Here is a 20,222-nt window from a genome sequence, read left to right on the forward strand (position 1 = left end):
ACATCAACAACAGAACAAACACAACCGTCATAGCATCACACCGTGGCACACTGAGGACGTGGCATCGTTGCCCATTCCTCAAATTCATAAAATTAATAAAATCATGGGGAAAAACGAAACAAAGGAACAAACCCAAGGTCGTCTTCCAGAAAACTAACTGGTCTGTACTGTTCCAAAATTCTGTGTGCCTTGCAAATTGAAGAACATTACTGATTAAGAGAGATGGAAGGCCGGGCAGTGGTGGCACGTGCCTTTAATCCTAACACTTGGGAGAAAAAGAAAGAGAGAGAGAGACACGAGACACGGAAGATGGTTTATAACTCAACCTTAAGTGTACGCACAAGGCCCTGGTTTCATCCCCAGCACTGATAAATATATAAATACATAAATAAACAACAAACAAATAAATAAATGAGAAAAAGACATGTTTATTAAGTGAAATACCTGGGCCTGGATTTCATCGTCCACTTGGAGAGATTTGCTAGAAAGGACAATACCGAGATAATTAGCAAAATTTGTCTGTATACTAAGTGCAAGTACCAATACTAAATTTAATTTTTTTGATTGTACTGTGGGTTAATGTGATATTGTGAAATAAAATAACAATAGCAGTCTTCTAATCCTCTTGCTAGCACTTATTCCTAAAGTCCTAAGAGAACACCTAACCATTATCTGCTGCAGAGATAACTGTATGCTGGGCGAGTGGGGAAAAAGTGTATGGAATCACAGTGGTTTGTGCTGATTGTTGAAGGAGAGATTGGGGCACCAGGTGTTTCCCTCTCTGTTTTCAAAGACTGTCGTTCTTCTTGGAGAAAACTGCTCAAATGATTAGAGATAAAGGAGCATGATGTCTACAGCTCACTCTTTTTTTTTTTTTTTTCTTGTTTTTCAAGACAGGGTTTCTCTGTTTAGTCCTGGCTGCCCTGGAGCTCACTCTGTGGACCAGGCTTGCCTCAAACTCACAGAGATCCACCTGCCTCTGCCTCCCAAGTGCTGGGAATAAAGGCGTGTGCCACTACTGCCCTTCCTACAACTTACTTTTTTTTTTTTTTTTTTTTTTAGCCAGAGCTGAGGACCAAACTCAGGGCCTTGTGCTTGCTAGGCAAGTGCTCTACCACTGAGCTAAATCCCCAACCCCCTACAACTTACTCTTAAAGAGTGTTTTTCAAAATGTGTGAAGTAGGGCTCAGCAGGTAAGAGCACTGGCTCATTCAGAAGACTCTGGTTCAATTCCCAGAACCCACATGGTGGTTCACAGCAGTTTGCAGCTACAGTTCCAGGGCACATAAAACCTTCTTCTGGCCCCTGCATGAATTGCATGCATGTGGTATACAAACATACTTGCCAGCCAAACACCTATATACTGTTAAAAAAAGGTAACTTTTTGTTTGGTTTCTGTTTCTGTTTTTGTTTTTCAAGACAGGGTTTCTGGGCTGGAGACATGGCTCAGAGGTTAAGAGCACTGGCTGTTCTTCTAGAGGTCCTGAGTTCTATTCCCAGCAACCACATGGTGGCTCACAGCCATCTACAATGAGATCTGGTGCCCTCTTCTGGCTGCAGGGTGCAGCAGGCTGCAGAACACTGTATAAATAATAAATAAATATTTAAAAAAAAAAAAAAAAAAAAAGACAGGGTTTCTCTGTGTAACAGCTATGGTTGTCCTGGAACTCATTCTGCAGACCAGGCTGACCTCTGCCTGGTCCCAAGTGCTGGGATTAAAGGTATGCGTCGCCACCACCTGGTTGGCCTTCTTTAGCTTGTTTTTAATATAACTCTCCCAGTTGAGATTCTGAATTCAAGGGACCTTGAACTCCTGATCTTCCTGTCCCTATTCGAAAGTACTGGAATTATACAGACATGCCCTATCATGCCTGGCCTATTTATTTGAGATAGGATCTCACTGCATTAGTTACTTTTTGGTCATTGTGATTAAAAAAAAAAAAAAAAAAAACCAAAGCAACTTGTAGAAGAAAGAGCTCACTTGGGCTCACAGTTCTAGAGGGACAAATCTGTCATGTCAGGGTGGAGTGGCAGCAAGAAACAGGCATAACTTCAGGAATTGGGTGTTGAAAGCTCGTGTCTTTACCTACAAGCTCACAGAACAGAGAGTGAACTAGAAATGACAGGAGTTTTTAAACACTCTGATATTGGTGAAATTATTAAGGCCACTCCACGTGGTTAAAAGGGAGGTTTATTTTGTGGGGTAACTTACAAGTGAAGGGATAGTTTACAGGGTCTGGGAAAGGTATGGCGCAGTCCAGCGGTGTTCTCTGGAGAACTCTGCTCAGTCTACCTCCAGCGTCCAGGATCCAGGAACCAAGAGAGCCAGCATATCTGGATCTCGGGTCTTCAGGGGTTCTGTCTCGGCTCTACCTTGTAGGTGTGACAGTTACCAAAGCCTCAATGGGGGTGGCACTTCCGGGTCAAAGCTGGAATGGCCACTCACTACATCTCCTGCTTTTGTCTAAATCAGAAGGTTCTAACTTAATACAAGACTATATACAATAGAAATGATCATCAAATATTGTCCAGGAGTAATAAGGGATAATATCCTAGATAAGATGGAACTACAACCAACATGAACAATGTCAAACAAGAGACACGTACTAAAATCCAGAGAAGTCTGGAGCATAGGTAAATGACATGTTACAAAGATCATTCCAAAAGGTGTCCTATCCTAAAGAACCTAAATCTAATACTTAATATGTTCTAGCTAAGATATTATATATATACTAAGTTGTAACTATAACTGCTAGTCTTCAATCTCATCAAAGACCAGAGAAGGAATAAAATGATACCTGAGAAATGGAAGATGGATGCAAGCTACTTTCAGGAGTCTTGCAAGAGTAGACAGAGACAGCTGGCAGCCTGGACAGTCAGTTAATGTTTCTCAGCATTGTTGGTGCATTCAAACTGGCTACAGGCCTAGAGTATCTGACAGACCATTTTCAGAAGCAGGGATTCTGAAAGACCATCTTACCCTGTCTTGGCAGAGTATAGTGGTCGCTTTCCTTGTGTCCCACTTGTCCAGAAGGACAGCACTCGTACTGTCAGCAGTTGAGGCAAGGGCAGTTCTTTGCCCAGTAGGCCATTTTGTGCCAAGAAGACAAACTTCCAAATGGAAATGTCTTAGAAGCCCAACATTCTCTCGGGATCAAATTGGTGCTGCCAGGAGCAATTGTGTCTCATGTCAACAGAATTCTAAGTTATTTAAATGCCATATTCTCTAGGTCCATGAAGTGTTTGAAGATTACCTGTCCATCCGACCTATGTATTTATAAATCTGGATAACCTAACTAACATAATTATGGAGATGACAAGCATAGGTGACTATAAATCTATGTCTTATCTACCTAAATAACCTAAGGACTAAGGCTTCATGTAAACAAGGTAAACAGTCTATAAGTGAATGTATGGTAAAGGACGATGTCAAAATTGTGACAATACACAAGATATTATAACAGAAGTAGGAATGTATAGTGCAATATGAAATATGACAATAATCCTAAATATATATCAATATACAAAATAGCCTAAACAGAAGTAGAACAGATATAATTTTACATTTGTATCAATATACAAATATTTCAAATGAGATTAGAAATATATGTGCATTACAATAAATATAGTTCTGTATTCATATCAACATAGAAATTATCTTATTTTATTTTTATTGTTATTTTTATTATTTTATTTATTTATTTATATTTTTTTATTTTTTTAAGATTTATTTACTTATTATGTATACAATGTTCTGTCTGCATGTATTCCTGCAGGCCAGAAGAAGGAGCCAGATCTCATTACAAATGGTTGTGAGCCACCATGTGGTTGCTGGGAATTGAACTTAGGACCTCTGGAAGAACAACCAGTGCTTTTAACCACTGAGCCATCTCTCCAGCCCCCATAGAAATTATCTTAAACAGAGCCGCGTGGTGGTGACACATGCCTTTAGTCCCAGCACTCAGGAGGCAGATGCTACAACCTGTATGGTCTTGCCCTTCTGCTGATTAGGTCCCTTGTCATGTTTACTGAGAGTTTCCTCCAGGGCTTGTAAATGAGCACCAAGGGTCTGTTCTAGGGAATGAAACACTGCTCTTACAAAGGACTCCAGATTTCTCATGGATTCATGGAACTTTTTATGTTCTTCTGAAACACATGATTCCACAGACCTTATCATCAGTTAATGATAATCTTTCTTTCTTATATAGTGTCTGGGTAGTTACTTCACTCTGGAGAGTTATTGTTCTATCCATTAAATATTTATATTAATTATCAATAAAATCAATTTTGGCTATACATTTATTATTAATGGACTGAAGTTCTTGTATTAAGTTAGATTCCAAAACTAAGAAGCCTGTTTTGTAAATCCTGGTTAGCAGATTCCAGAGAAAGAATCTTTTTATGTAAGCCTTCATTGCTATCTTTTTTTCTTTTTTCTTTTCTTTTTTTTTTTTTTTTAGCTGAGGATCGAACCCAGGGCCTTGTGCTTGCTAGGCAAGCGCTCTACCACTGAGCTAAATCCCCAACCCTCATTGCTATCTTTTAAAGCCTGTATCAGTCCCAATAACGCCTCATCTTTGTTCTTATCATTAAACTAGTATTTGAACACTGTGTGAATTATTACGGTAAACACTAAAAACGGTACAGGCCAGACATGCCTTAGGAAGGTCATATATTTCCAGGAAAATGTCATTCATCATACATGCAAAAAAGTTTTTAAACTCTTGTGAGGTAATGTTGTCGGCCATATACAAGAATTACTCAAAATTTGGTAGTCAGTTTTAAGGTGTAAAATTATCAAGTACTCTTACTTGAAATAAAACACAGGCTTGCCTGTCTTACCTTCCCTTCAGTGGTTTTGGGGGTGTAGTAGCGCTTCTCAGCCAGCAGGAGACGCTGGCATAGCTCCAAAGCAGGTTCTGTTGAAGGTCCTGGCTGGTGGCAGCTGCAGGCAGGAGCCGGGTGAGCACAGGCAGGAGGCAGTGGCAGGCAGTGTTTTTATTTTATTTTATTTTTGTGACTCCCTGGAGCTTCAGGGCTCGTTGAGCTCCAGGCCGCTCCAAGCCCCTCTCTGCCTCTGCAGGCAGGAGGTCTGCTGGCAGGCACGGCTCCAGGTCCCTCTCAGCGCCTCTGCAGGGTGCCACAGGGAACAGCGAGGTGTCTATTTTAACCAGGTGGAACTGTGGAAGCCTCGGGCACTCAGGGAAGAGGGGGAACGCCTCACTCACAGCAGATTTTCGCTGGTCCGTGGGCTAAGCTTGCAGGAGAACTGAGACCAGACTTAGCTGCTCCCTTTTTCGGGAATGGAACTCTGCAGGCGGTTCAGGTGCCCACCAGCCAGGGAGGAGGAAGCAAGGGAAGGGAAGAAACAGTTGGTCCCCAGGAGTGTGTGTGTATGGGTGTGGGGGGGATTTTACAGGAAAGAAGAGACAGGGAAGTGTCCTAAGTGTGGAAAGTGCCACAGCAGCCACGGAGGAGGCTGAGGGTGGAAGCCACCCAGGCCTTTGGAATTTGCCTCACATGAGCGACAAATATTGGTTGAAATATTAAGGCCACTCCACATAGTTAAAAGGGAGGTTTATTTTGAGGGGTAACTTACAAATGAAGGGATAGGTTACAGGGTCTGGCAAAGGTGTGGCGCAGTCCGGCGGTGTTCTCTGGAGAACTCTGCTCAGTCTACCTCCAGAGTCCAGGGTCCAGGAACCAAGAGAGCTGGCCCATCCGGATCTTGGGTCTTCAGGGGTCTTGTTGGCGTGACAGTTACCGAAGACTCAATGTGGGTAGTACTTCCAGGTCATGCTTCAAAGTCACACCTCTTTTTTTTTTTTTTTTGAGCTGAGGATCGAACCCAGGGCCTTGCGCTTGCTAGGCAAGCACTCTACCACTGAGCTAAATCCCCAACCCATAAAGTCACACCTCTTAAACCGCTCCAAACAGCACCGCCAGTTGAGGACCCAAGACTATGAAGGCCAACAGAGGTCAGAACAGGAATTCAGATTCCCTGGAAGTGAAGTTAATGATGGTCGTGAGCCACTGTGTGGGTGCTGGGGATTGAACCAGGGTCCTCTGGCAGAGCGGCCGTGCAATCAACTGCCGGGGCCTCTCTCTCCAGCCCTGACTTCTGATACCTCACCTCCAAAGGTCTTAGACAGCTCGGCTCCTCCAGCTTTGCTACCTGCTGTAGTGGATAGCCATCCCAGCATTGGCCTGGGAGTTCCAACCCCCATTGAGGCTTTGGTAATGGTCACGCCCACAAGGCGGGGCGGAGGAGGAAGTTGAAGACCCAGGATCAAGAGGAGAGGTCTCTCTTGGTTCGGGGACCCTGGATGCTGGAGGTAGACCGGGCAGAGTTCTCCAGAGAACACCGCTGGACTGCACTATACCTTTGCAACCTATCCCTTCATTTGTAAGTTTACCCCACAAAATAAACCTCCCTTTAACTCCGTGGAGTGGCCTTAATAATTTCACCAATAACCTGCAGTATACCACTCTCCCTCTCTTGGATCGTTCCGCTTGCTGTGTGTATCTCTTCTCGACAGATGTCCCACGGCTCTAGCATCTGCAGCATCTTGGGGTCTCCAATGCAACCCAGGCTTCACTTTCACAGCTTCTTTTAACGGCTGTTAACGGAGGCAGAGCAATTTCTGTCCCAATTGCTCAGTCCCAAATCAACACACAAAAGCTTATATTAATTACAAAATGGTTGGCCAATAGCTCAGGCTTATTATTAACTAGCTCTTATTTTTAAATTAACTCATTTCTATGTATTGCCAGGTGGTCTGTGGCTTTACCGATCCTCTGGCATCTTGCTTCTTGGGCTGCTCACTCAAATCTCTCCCATCTTTCTTCATCCCAGTCCTCAGTTTGATTGTCCCGCCTAAATGTATCTGCTTTGCTATAGGCCTAACAACTTAATTATTAACCAATGAGAGTAATACATATTCACAGCGTACAGAAGGATCATCCCGCAGCAAATGGCCTTCCAGGACTTTCTGTCTTCTCAGGGCCTTCCTGCAGAGACTCCTCTGTCACATGCTGCCTGACCTCAACGGCCCTTTGAAGCCACAGAGGAAGATTTACACTTTCACCCTTACATCCTTCATGCCTCTAAACCCAGCACCCTGTGGGCTGCCAAGGTCGGCAGACAGTTTGGGAGGAGACCCCCTTGAACTACCGTAGCAGGTAGCAGCAGCATTTGTTTGAAGTTGCTTTAGAAGAGCAACCCCCCCCCCCCCCCACCCCCACCCCCCCCACCCCCCAGGTCTTTTCCTTTCATAAATTGGAAGCTTAGCAGAGTGAGGGAGGTCTTACCCTGAGGGCATCCAGGCCTCTCCTTAACCATCTTGATCTCATCTCAGCACCAGCTATGATGCTCCTTTTTTTTTTCCCCTTAGGCCAGAAGGGGGCACCAGATCTCACTACAGATGGTTGTGAGCCACCATGTGGGTGCTGGGAATTGAACTCAGGACCTCTGGAAGAACAACCAGTGCTCTTAACCTCTGAGCCATCTCTCCAGCCCTCCTTTTTTTTTTTTTAAACAACATTCTAACTTTTTTTTAAAAAATGATTTATTTATTACATATACAGTGTTCTGTCTGCATGTCTGCCTTTATGCCAGAAGAGGGCGCCAGATCTCACTACAGACGGTTGTGAACCACCATGTGGGTGCTGGGAATTGAACTCAGGACCTTAGGAAGAACAGCCAGTGTTCTTAACCCCTGAGCCACCTCTCCAGCCCCCTCTTTCCTTTTTAAATTGTATATTTTGTATTTTTTCTGCCCAGCTTGTTCTTTTCCACTGTAGACCTGTCTAACAAGTCATCAATAAGAACCATGCACCAGGCATGGTGGCTCATGCCTGCCTTTAATCCTGGTGTCTGTCCTGGAGTCAGAGGCAGAAGGATCTCTTTGAGTTTAAGAACACTCTCCACTACATAGCAAGTTCTGGGCGAGCTGGAGCTACACCATGAGACCCTGTCTCAACAAAACCAAACATGCTATTGATTGAATATTAAGTCGTCTTGAAATTGTCTCTGCCCAAAGAATGAGTCCACTGCTTTTTAAGCAAATTCTTAGGTCAAGGGCAAAAAAGAAGCCAGAATATCACAGGAATGGCCTCTAGCCGTGGGGGGAGTATTTTTCTCTTCTGAAATCTCCTGAGCCTGCCCTCCACCGTGCACATTGCTCTCAGCACTAGACTTTCAGGCCCTACGACAGCACCCCATTAAGTTCTGCTAACAGTGTTCCACCACTTTCCTAGTCCAAAGTTCCACAGTCTTCCACATCCCTCCAAGAAACAGCATGACCAGGTTCTTTAAAACAATAGCCGACTTTTTTGTTTGTTTTAAGACAGAGTTTCTCTGCGTGGCTTTGGAGCCTGTCCTAGATCTCGTTCTGTAGACCAGGCTGGCCTCGAACTCACAGAGGTCCACCTGCCTCTGCCTCCCGAGTGCTGGGATTAACCAAGCGCACCACCACGGCCCAGCTAATAGCCGACTTTGTAGTATCAACTTGTGTACTAACTGCTTTTCTGATGTTGTGATAAATCACCATGACCAAGGAAACTTAACGAAAAACCCTTTATTTGGGCTTATTGTGCTTATAGTTCGAGAGGGCTATGAGTCTGTCCTGGCAGGAAAGCACGTCAGCACACACAGGTTAGCATGGCAATCTGAACTGACTGCTGGTGGCTCACATCTTGAACCACAAGCATGAAAGACGGAGAGTAAATTAGAAGTGGTGAGACTCCTTAAACTCACCGCCCACCCCCAGTGGCATACTTCCTTCAGCAAGGGCCCCCTAGCCCCCCCACATAGCATAGCCCCACCACCGAGAGGAAAGCAAGGATTCACATGAGACTGTGAGGGACATCTCATTGAAACCACTACACTCACTCACCATGTAACTCTAGCTGGCCTGGAATTCATATGGAGACTGGTTGGCCTGGAACTCACAGTGATCTGCGGGCCCCTGCCTCCTTAGTACTAGGGCTACAGACATGCACCACGATACCTGGTTCCATTTTTAAAAAATTTTTAAAAAATTATTATTATTATTATTATTATTATTATTATCATTATTATTTTGAGACAGGGTTTCTCTGTGTAGCTTTTGCGCCTTTCCTGGGACTCACTTGGTAGCCCAGAATGGCCTTGAACTCACAGAGATCCGCCTGCCTCTGCCTCCATTTTTAAAATTTTTAAATCAGCAATTACACAGACATTAGTGCCTTACCTATCCTTGCACTGGCCCTGCATAAGGCTTCTCCGGTGAAATGGAACTAATTAATGGAAGGATGGATTTGTTTGTAAGGGATTGGTTCACAGGAGTATGGAGACTGACAATCCCCACTATATCCTGGATGCTCTGATGGGGATCAAGCCCAGGACCCTGTAAATACTCTACTTTAAGCTCCGTACCCAACCCTGTGACAAGTCCTGAGATTTGCATTTAGCAAGTTGGAGACTCAAGAAAGTTGACATCACTGCAGTGTCGTGAGTAGGCTCAGGGAAGAGGTAATGTTTCAACTGGAGACCAAAGGCAGGAAACAAAATCCAGTGTCCCAGCGCGAAGATGCAGAGAGGCCTTGATGTACTGTTTAGACCTCCCACTGATTGGGGGCCTCTCCCAGGCTGGCCTCTCTCCCTTACACAGGGCAATCTGCTTTCCTCAGGCTGTCAAATGAAATGCTAACCTCATCTAGAAAACGTGCTCACAGAAATACCCAGAATGATGGTTGACGTTATTTTTTTGTCAGCTGTCTGGGCACTCTACAGCCCGTTCATGTTACACCTAAAATTCACCTTCACAGAGACAGAGTGTAGTTCAGTGATGGTGTATGACTCACATGCATAAGGCCTTATTTTGTTTTTGTTTTTGTTTTCCGAGACAGGGTTTCTCTGTGTAGCTTTGCACCTTTCCTGGATCTCACTCTGTAGACCAGGCTGGCCTCAAACTCACAAAGATCCACCTCCCTCTGCCTCCCGAGTGCTGGGATTAAAGGCGTGCACCACCAGCGCCCAGCTTTGTTCTGTTTTTTAATCCCCCAAACTACAACAACAACAACAACAACAACAACAATATATATATATATAAAAGTCATCATCAAGCTGGGTGTGGTGGTACATGCCTTTAATTGCAGCACTTAGGTATAAGTTCGAGGCTAGCCAAGGTTATATAGTGTGACCCTGCTCCCCCCCAAAATTAGTCATCATAGGCCCTATAGGACCAGAAGAGTCACCATAATGAGGTTTCCAGTGACAAGGAACAACATACGAGACAGCATATACCATGTAGTCTCTGTATGCTGTAGGCTCTGTCGTCTAGGTTTGTGTAAGTACACTTTACAATGTTTGCACAATGATAAAAATCACCTAACAATGTGTTTCTCAAAATGTGTCCCCATTGCTAAGCCATGCATGACTATGTGTTATCTTATGCGCCCCCACTCCGTGTTAACTCAAGTTGTATTAACAAGTACCATAGCGTGGAGGACTTTAGTGACAGAAAGCATTTATTCAGATCTGGATGCTGAAAGGCCAGGATCAGGTGCCACAGGGTCAGGCTTTTGGCGTACAGACAGCCCTTTTCCTAGCTTAGAGATGACCTCTTCCGGATGCACCCTCACCTGCAATCTTCTCTGGTGTCTTTTCTTATAAGGGCACTAATCCTGTTCGTGAGAACTCCACCCACATGGCCTGGCTATCGCCCAAAGGTCTCACCTCATGCTACCATCGCATTGAGGTTTCGATGTATGGACACATTCAGTCCACCACACACCCGGTTTATAGAGGAGGAGGAAGAAGGCTAACTCTGTGAACAGATCCTGATCCTTCCCTAAGTGTCACCAAGTTAAGATGTTTAGTGGGAGGGCTGCACCCTGGGACTGTGCTAGAATTGTGGGTACTGGTAATGAATGCTTGTTGAATGAGTAAATGAACCTGAACACAGCTTCAACTAAGGTTGCCATGTGCTCAGACTCTCCTAGGGTTAACAGGGTCTAAGTCTGATACAGAGGTGCTCACTGAAAAAATACATGAATGATATACTTGTCAGCTCCTCAAGGTTGAGAGCATGAGCCTTGGATTCCCCACCTCTCGTGGCTCACTCAACTCCTGGAGAGTAATGAGTGACAGATCTAGAATTAAGATGTCCCCATCATAGTACAGTGGTCATGGCTTATAGGAGAGGTAACAAGTCTGAAACTGGATCATGCCTCTGCCTCTCCCTTAGATGTACGTGACCTTGATCTAGTCATTAACTGCTTGTGTCTATTCCTCGCCTGAAAGTGGGAAAAACAACCTCTTGCTCACAGGGCTTTTAAAATGGTGAGACTCAATATATGCGCATCTTTGCTCAGGATAAATAGGTAGTGGCTACTAATGTTACTTCAGCTTTGACATGAGGACATACAGGCTCACAGCTGAACATCAGGACTCCTCAGAAAACAATCTCCTGGTGTGAGATGCTTGCCATTCTTCTTAAAAGCACCCCACCTCTGAGGGGGGGGTGTATCTGGCAGTTCAGTCTAACAAACTGATGTTTTATTGAAAACTTTAGAAGCTTGCATCCGGCCAAATCTCCCTTAATTGACAGACACTCCTCCTTGAAGGATATCTGGTATTTCACCAGTAGCTTGGGATGGCAGAATCTTCAGGCCTCTTGCCAGCTAATTCATCTGAGGTAGGATGTCGTAATCCAACTGGCTTCAGTAGCCTTATCCCTGAAATGAGCGTGCAATTAACAATGGTGCCTGATGTGGTGAGCTGGCAGGAATCCGTCCTTGTAAACTGCACAGGAGGTTTGGGAGTTGACACTGTTCGGTCTTTATTGTGGGCTAGAATTGGGGCTAGCTGAAGCTGGCCTTACATGCCTGGGTCCCTTGCTTCCTGCCTCCATCACAGGTATATGCCACACTCCCTAGCTAGTTCCGTTTTTTCAAATATTGATTCTAGATATGAGGTAATGGATACTGGAAGATTGCTTGAGGTCAGTCAACAAATGGCAGGTAAGCCAGGTGAGTCTCATCACGTTACCGTTACCCAGAATCCCCCACCTCCCACGCACACACTCAAGCTACCAGGCTCAAGATGGTCACTGGTTTTGAGCCCATAATCTTCAGTCTATCCCAAGTGACCCAGGGCTTGTTTTCACATAAACATCAGTGACATCTGAGAGCCACCGGACTACGCCTTTGCTTCTGAGATTGCCCCTCCTCCTCATCCCAGAGTCTGGTTTTTTGCTTGCTAATCTCAAGGTAGTGGGGAGGGGGAAGGCAGCCACACAGAGAAGAGCTGAAGATCTTTTAAACTGTAGGAGCAGGCAGGGCATGGTGGCACACTTTCAATCCCAGCACTCAGGAGGCAGGCGGATCTCTGTGAGTTGGAAGCCAGGCTGGTCTACATAGCAAGTTCCAGGACAGCCAGTGCTATATAGAGAAAACCCTGTCTCAAAAAGAAAAGAAAAAGAAAGAAAAGAAAAAGGGAAGCATATGAGCATTTGTTCCCTTTCCAACTTGCCCTAAAAAGACAGTTATTAGATTACCAGAGGTATCATGCATGATACCCAAAGTCTGGTGTCAGAGGTGCCCCCTCAGACAGCTTAACCTCAGCTTTAGTTACCCATCTACAAGATGGGCATGCTAAAAGCCACGTTCCGGGCTTCTTTTCTGAATTGAATAAGAAGACACAGCCCTAGATTCTTGTCCGTCTTGGGCACCTGTTCATGGCGTATTTTAATGTTTAAAAACCGTCTCCCTGTTATAACCGTAGCTCCCAAGGGTATGTCTGGTGCAAGTGTTTGTTGAAGAGATAACATTCGTAAAGATGAAGTCTGCCAGGCTCACGGCTGATCCGCAATAAATTAAATATACATCCACCTGCGTGTGCAGAAAATGAAGAGGAGGAAAGAGAGCGGCCGCTTACTGGGGCGGGTCCTTCAGGAATCAACAGGCCAGGTGCTCACTGTGCAGGAGAAACAGGATCTGGAACCAAAGCACCTGGACTCAAATCCAGCCCGGCTATTACCAGTTCTGAGGCAGGACCACGGATACTTACACAAGATCTGCTTGGTTGAACTCTCCTTTACCTCGGTCCTCTTGGCAACTTTTTTTTTTTTTTTAAGCTGAGGATCGATCGAACCCAGGGCCTTGCGCTTGCTAGTCAAGTGCTCTACCACTGAGCTAAATCCCCAACCCGGTCTGTTGAGGTCAGAGCTGGATCTTATCAGTCTTCAGTCTTGGCAACTTTAAGTCCCTTCTAGGAAGATCCCCAACAACAAAGAGACTTTTTTTTTTTTTCTTTCCTGGAACTCACTTGGTAGCCCAGGCTGGCCTTGTACTCACAGAGAGATCCACCTGCCTCTGCCTCCCGAGTGCTGGGACTAAAGGCATGTGCCGCCACCACCGGCAACAAAAAGACTTTCTATGATAGAATCCTACTTAGGCCTCCCTGAACTTTTCAACGAGGCCTGGACTTTTGGGCTTCTGTATTTATCTCTGAATTGTCTGAATTTTATTTTACTTAAAAAAATTATTATCATTATTTTTTGAGATAGCATCTCTCTATGTAGTCCTGACTATCTTGGAACTTGCTAAAATCACGCTGGCCTCAAACTCACCGAGATCCTCCTGCCTCTGCTTCTTTGAGTGCTGGGATTAAAGGCGGGTGCTACCATGTCTGGCCCAACTGTCTAAATTTTAGCAAGAATCTTGATAAACTAGAATAGGGATTTCTACCTCTCATCTCTGAATACCATGACTATCTATCTCTCAGGGTCCTCAGCTTCTCCTGTTCCTCAAGGTGACGGTCCAGTACCTGACCAATTTCTAAGAGGAGACAGCTCAGCTGTTACGAGCACTGGCTGCTCTTGCGGAGGCCCATCTTAGATTCCCAGCACCCACACAGCTACTTGCTCAGTGTTTCTAACTCCAGTTTCAGGAAGTCGAGGCCCTCTTCTGGCCTGTGCCAGGCACCAGGGACACGTATGGTACATCCGCCTACCTGCAGCCCAAACACCCATACATACAAAATCAAAAAACCAAAACACCTGAATTTAAAAATATTCAAAAAGAACCCTGTTAGGTGGGGCCAGCCAAAATCACATCTTGCCTAACTTCTTAGATTTATGTCTGCTGATCCTGCCTTGCTCCTTACCTATGAATTCCTACATGTTGAATTCACCCACCACAATGGTCCCTAAACCCACCATGATGGCCCTTCCTTGAATAAAATCAGTCTCGCTTTCTTAAACAAGTGTCCTTGTTTTGTTTTTTTTTTCCCTTTAACTTTTCATACAAGAAACCCCAGCCAAATGAGACTGACTGAATCCTTACCAACGAAAAGGGCACACCACCACCGGGGGCTTGGAGAAGCACCTGGAAAGCCGAGTGTGGCTTTTCCCTCGGATTAGGGGGGTGGTGATGGTGGTAATGGGAGGGTGGGGGAGACACACAGAGGCTCTGGGTTGGTCCAGCATCCGCCCAGAAATGCAGAACTGTCAGAAGGAAAGCCCAGAAAAGGAAGGGCATTTTGAAAAGAAAATCAAGGTGAATTCCAGGCATGAACCGTCCGCGGGGAAGGGGGGCTTCCCGACTCCCCACCCCTTCCCCCCCCCAGGTGCGCAGCCCGCGCCGCCCACCCCGGGCACGACTCGGCGAGGAGGAGCTGCGCTCTCTAGGACCCGAGGAGGGAGAGCTGCAGAGAGACGGAGCCTCCAGCGGGTGCTGCCGCGAGCGGCCGGCCGAGGGGGCTGGAAATGAAAGTAAAGCGCTCCGGAGCCACATGGACCGAGCTGCCCGGGCGGCGGCGCCGGGAGCAGGATGCGGCCGCCCGTAATTAAATAGCATTTACTCTTATTATTACTAATAATAATAACGTAATCATACCTCTAGTCATAGCATACCATTTATCGGGCTCGGCGCAGGCCCGCGGGGAGCGCAGCCCGGCCGAGGTGAGTGCTTTGGCGCGGCGGAGCCCCGCGGGGCAGAGGCCGAGCCTCCGCGTCCCCGGTGGCGCGCGAGGTTGGGGCGCGCGAGGCTGGGGCGCCCGGGCAGGGCAGGGCAGGGCCGCGCGCGGAGGAGGCGCGGGAAGTCGGGGCCCGGCCACCTGGAAAGGCGGCTTTGCAAGAATAAAGCAATAGCACCCCCATTACCATGAACTGTTTTTTTTGGGGGGGATCTCTCTGCAGATCCCCGTACCCCTACCCCAAAGTTTCAAAGTTATTGTGTGGCCGGGCACCTGCCGCCTGGGAGATTTGGGTCCCCACTGCAGCCCCCAGGGGATGTCTTGGGGTTTTCTTCCGTCGTGGAGGTGGGGAGCAGTCTCCCCTGGGTCTGGAGCTTTGGAGGTGCACGGATGCTTTGCGAATCCCACTGCAAAGGGGGTGGTCCGAGGCTGGCAGTGGGGAATCCCCCTTTCCTTTTTGTATTCGCTTTGGTTCCGCAATGTCTAGAGGTGGAGGGGCCGCGGCGAGGGCCAGGGACAATGGCCGGCTGATGGGTCGCCCCAGTCGGTTACAGCGGCCACGCGAGTCCGGGGATCCAGGGCCTGCGGGCCTAGCCCTGGGGGAGGGGGCGGCAGGAAAGGGGGGCGCGGTCTGGGTCCGCTGAGCAGGAGGGCATTTCCGGTCGTGGCATCCGTCACTGGCCTCCGAGGCCTCCGGGGTGGGCAGTTACCAGGCAGGGAATTCACGAGGAATGCAGGGTGCCTGGACCCTGGCGACCGAGGGGCGCCCTGGCAGGTCTGGGACCCTGAAGAAGCAGAGCCGACTCTCCCCCACCCCACACACACCCCACTGCCTTCAGCGGGCGGAAGGTCCCCTCTGCCACTCAGAACTCTTTTTCTTTCCCGCTGAAACCTTCAGGTTCAGGTGTTTGTAAAGTGCCTGGGTTGGAGGGGGGTCCTGCACAGAGACAAAGCACCCCCCCATACCCCAGGAGTGGGAAAGAGTTCGTTCTTGACAGAACAGGATGGCTGAGGTGCCAACAGGACATTGATAGGGAAGATTGGGGCCTGGAGGGCAGAGGCTTTAAGTCCGGGGGTGTTGGGGGCCCACAGCAAAGTGATGGGGGATTCTGTTTTTTTCAGTTGTTAGCCAGGACTTCGGTGTTTGGGCACAAGAATCAGAACAACCCCCCCCCCCCCCCCCCCCCCCCGACTTCTTGCCATTTTTCCGAGTGCCTGCATTTCATCCAGTTTGATGAAAATAGCAGAATGCAGATCCTTGAATTTTTACACAAATGCGATAATTATAGTACACTTAGCAACTATGTTGGACATGAAATTCCAGCAGAATCTTTCTCTTCTACTACCAGACTTCCCCACCACAGATACAACCTTACCCTCCCTGATGTCTTGGCAATTCTTTTTCCCATGGAAGTCTCCTGCAAGCTAGAAATGACTGCCAGGCCCAAACCTGGGTGAAACAGGTTCTAGACGGTGTGTGTGTGTGTGTGTGTCCTGAGCTGGGCATATGTGGGCTCATCTGCCCTTCATGGCAGTTATGCCTGGTAGACATTTTTCCGTCGGAGGAACTGAGGGCTTAGAGAATTGGGTATCTTGCTGGAAATTTCCAGCTAGGATTCCTAACTAGTTATCAGACTCGGAATCTCCATTTTCAGGAGGGAGGAAATCTGAGGATGAGAGCGGGCCTTTGTGATTCCTAGATTGCCATGTCTGTTTAATGGTCACTGTGAGCTGTAACCAACTTAGAGGACTGTTTAAAATGTGGCTTGTTGAATTTTTCGGGGGAGGCCAGTTTGATAGGATGAGTTCATCTCTTGATTCTTAGGTATCAGACAGTGCAGTCATTGGTAGGTTCGAGACCCTTAAAATGATAGTCTGTTTATAGCATTTTGTACATGTGTGTCTGTGTGTGTGTGTGCATGCATGTGTGCACATACACACCAGGATTTCTGTTACACACCTCCCAGCATTCAGGAGTTGGAGGCAAGAGAATTATGACTTACAGGTCAAGCTCAAGCTGGGCTACGTAGTGAGACCTTCTCTCTCTCTTTCTTTTCTGTTGTTGTTGTTCAGGGTTTCTCTGTGTAGACCAAGCTGGCCTTGAACTCGGAGATCTGCCAGCGACGTGACTTGAGACCTTTTCTTAAAGAAAAAGAAGGGTGATAGTGGCAATTGAGGTGGCTCAGTGGTTAAGTGCTCTTGCAGAGGACCTGAGTTGAGTTCCCAGCACCCGTATCACGCAGCTCAGGACTGCATGTGACTCCAGCTCCAAAGGATGGGACACCCTCTTCTGCCTCCACCCACACTTGTGTTCGTGTGTACATACCCACACATACACACACATAATTAAAAAATAAAATCTTAAGCCGGGCAGTGGTGGCGCACGCCTTTAATCCCAGTACTCAGGAGGCAGAGACATGAGGATCTCTGTGAGTTCGAAGCTAGTCTGGTCTACAGAGCTAGTCCAGGACAGGTTCCAAAGCTACAGAGAAACCCTGTCTCCAAAAACCAAAAATACAAAACAAAACAACAGCAAAAAATTTATAGCCAAGGTCAGCCTGATTTATAGAGCTAGTTCCAGGACTGCCAGGGCTACAGAGAGAAACTGTCTCAAAAAAAATAAAACCAAAACCAAAACTAAAAAGGAAAAAAGAAAGAAAGAAAAAAGTATGTGTATATGTGTAGTGCTTTTTCTTTAGTTTATAACAAAAGGCTTTTCACGTATCTGTCCTTCCTAGCAATTACGATAGATTTTTCTTTTCTTTTCTTTTCTTTCTTTCTTTCTTTCTTTCTTCCTTCCTTTCTTCCTTCCTTCCTTCCTTCCTTCCTTCCTTTCTTTCTTTTTTTAATATATCAGGCTGGGAGATGTCTCAGTGATTAAGAGCACTGTTGTTCTTCCAGAATACTGAGGTTTGATTTCCCGAACCTATAGGGTGACTCACAACAGTCCTTAACTCCAGTTTCAGGGCATCTAGACCAAACCCTGTAGGTATCAGGCACACACATGATACACAAATATATATGCAAGCAAAACACCCACACACATAAAATTTAAAAAGTAAACATTTTATACCCATTTACGTACTGGGAGAGGGTGCGCATGTGTTGTGGTGTGTGTATGGCCACCAGAAGACAGCTTGTGTGAGTCCTAGGTGTCAGACTCAGGTTGTCAGACTTGGCAAGCATCTTTACCCACCGAACCATCTTGCCCGTCACGGGGTAGACATTTCAATACGTCTTTTCTAGATGAAGAATCTGAGGCTTGGCGATTTGGGTGTTTTGCTAGAAATTTACAGAAGAGAGCTAGGACTCCTCAGTAGGTCTCTGCCTCCAGATATTCATCCTTTCCCAGAGTTCTGTGCAACCTAGCAAGTTAAAAGCATCTCCAGTAAGCTACTGTGAGGTCTGTGACTGAGCTCCTTGTAGACTGGCAGGAAATAGAAAGAAAGAGAAAATTCGGTAAGAAAACGGGCTGGAATGGTTAAGAGCCTAGCCTATATATGAGTGCCAGGTTCAGGGAGAGACCCTGCCTCAAAGGAATAGGTGGAGAGTGAAAGAGGAGGACCCTTGGCACTCTCTTCTGGAGTCTGTGCTTGCTCACAGGTGTGGGCATCCTGTGCGCATGCATGTACACACACAATACGTCTTTTAAAAATGAAACTGAGTCTGGGTGGTGGTGGCACCCACGCCTGTAATCCCAGCTCTCGGGAAGCAGAGTGGGCAGATCTCTTGTGAGTTTAAGGACAGCCTGGTCAACAGTGCCAGTTCTAGGATAGTTCCAGGACAGCCAGGGATACACAGAGAAACCCTGTCACAAAAAACAAAACCAGACAAATAGAAACTGAGAACTTAGAAAGAAAGAAAAGAACTCTGGCGTCAGCACACTGAGAGAAGATAAGGTAGCAGCCTAAAAATGCATAGGAAGGCTTCCTGGAGGAGGTGGAGCTCAGGCTGAAAGAGCAGGATGCTCGGCCAAGGAAGGAAATCCCCAGTTAACTTCTATTATTTCTGTGCTGGGAGGTTGATGTAGTGTATCTTTTTAAAATTTCCTTAACTTTTTTTGTTTGTTTGTTTTGGTTTTTCGAGACAGGGTTTCTCTGTGTAGCCCTGGCTGTCCTGGAACTTGTAGACCAGGCTGGCCTTGAACTCACAGAGATCGGCCTGCCTCTGGCTCCCGAGTGCTGGGAATAAAGGCGTGCATTACTGCCGTCTGGGTTTTTTTTTTAAATATTTTTTTTTTAAAACTTAATTTTCTCTAATTGTAGTTCGTGGAGGGTCAGTACTTGTGTCTGCATTTGGTTGAAGAAATTGGGGGACTCAAGGTTTGTGTGGCCACCCCAAAGTTACCTTACTGCGTTTGAGCCCAAGCCATTCTGACTCTTTAGTGTGTTCCTGTAGCACTGTGTTCTCCGTCACCATGGAGACAAGAGCAAAGACCAGGGAAGTAGCCATAGGGTTCACCAGCAAAGGTTAGCAGGCTCCTTAAGGCCAGAGTTCTACTGAAGTATCTGAGTTCTCACACCTCACAGAAAAGACAGGGCTGTAGAGAGAGCATAGTCCTGAGTGTGGAAATGTGAGTAGTTCCCATTCTTTAGGGGCTTCTAGGGGCTTGGCTTACCACCCTGGAAGAGCGTGGAGCTTGGGCACAAGACAGATGCGGACCATTAACCTGCGCTCCCGTGGACAGGAACTGGCTCTGATTCAGCCCTGTGGACGTGCCAGGAGGACACACTCAGCCATTATGTCGTCAAATTGAATTACACCCCAGTGTGGAGGAGGCAGGCTTATTTCACCCGGGGTGGAAGGTCTTCCTAGAAGAATTTCTACGTGAATGCTTGAAAGATAGGATAAGAAAGGCCAGAGAGAGGCCACGCGGAGCAGAGACAGAGATGGACAGGAACAGGGACAGATAAAGCCTGAGGAATAAGTCACCAGGTACAGCCACAGTGTAGGAGCAACATGAGTTCCAGCTGAAGTCCGACACTGTTGCTGTCTACCCTTGGAGTCTCTGCACTGGAGTTTCCGTTTCTGAAATGAGCCCTGAAGATGTTTTTTTTTTTTTTTTTTAACTTTTTTTTTATTGCAACACACACACACACACAAAACACTTGACTAAGTATGTATTAACATTTGAGACTCGAAGTCAGTAGATTTACAAAATGCCTACATTATGTTTGTCTTTTTTCTAAACTTTTTTTTTTAAAAGATTTATTTATTTATTTTGTTTTTCGAGACAGGCTTTCTCTGTGTAGCTTTGCGC

General features: G+C 46.5%; 1 protein-coding gene across 1 annotated transcript in view; it reads left to right on the forward strand.

Moving 5' to 3' along the window:
• The first annotated feature begins 14,706 nt into the window (after positions 1-14,706).
• Zc3h7b (zinc finger CCCH-type containing 7B) overlaps positions 14,707-20,222 on the forward strand; it is a 52,851-nt gene continuing 47,335 nt past the window's right edge. The window contains exon 1 of the mRNA XM_036207992.1: positions 14,707-14,948. The gene's annotated coding sequence lies outside the window, so the exon portion shown is untranslated. The remainder of the gene's footprint in view (positions 14,949-20,222) is intronic.

Source organism: Onychomys torridus, chromosome 16, assembly GCF_903995425.1.
Source record: "Onychomys torridus chromosome 16, mOncTor1.1, whole genome shotgun sequence".
Taxonomy (NCBI): Eukaryota; Metazoa; Chordata; class Mammalia; order Rodentia; family Cricetidae; genus Onychomys; species Onychomys torridus.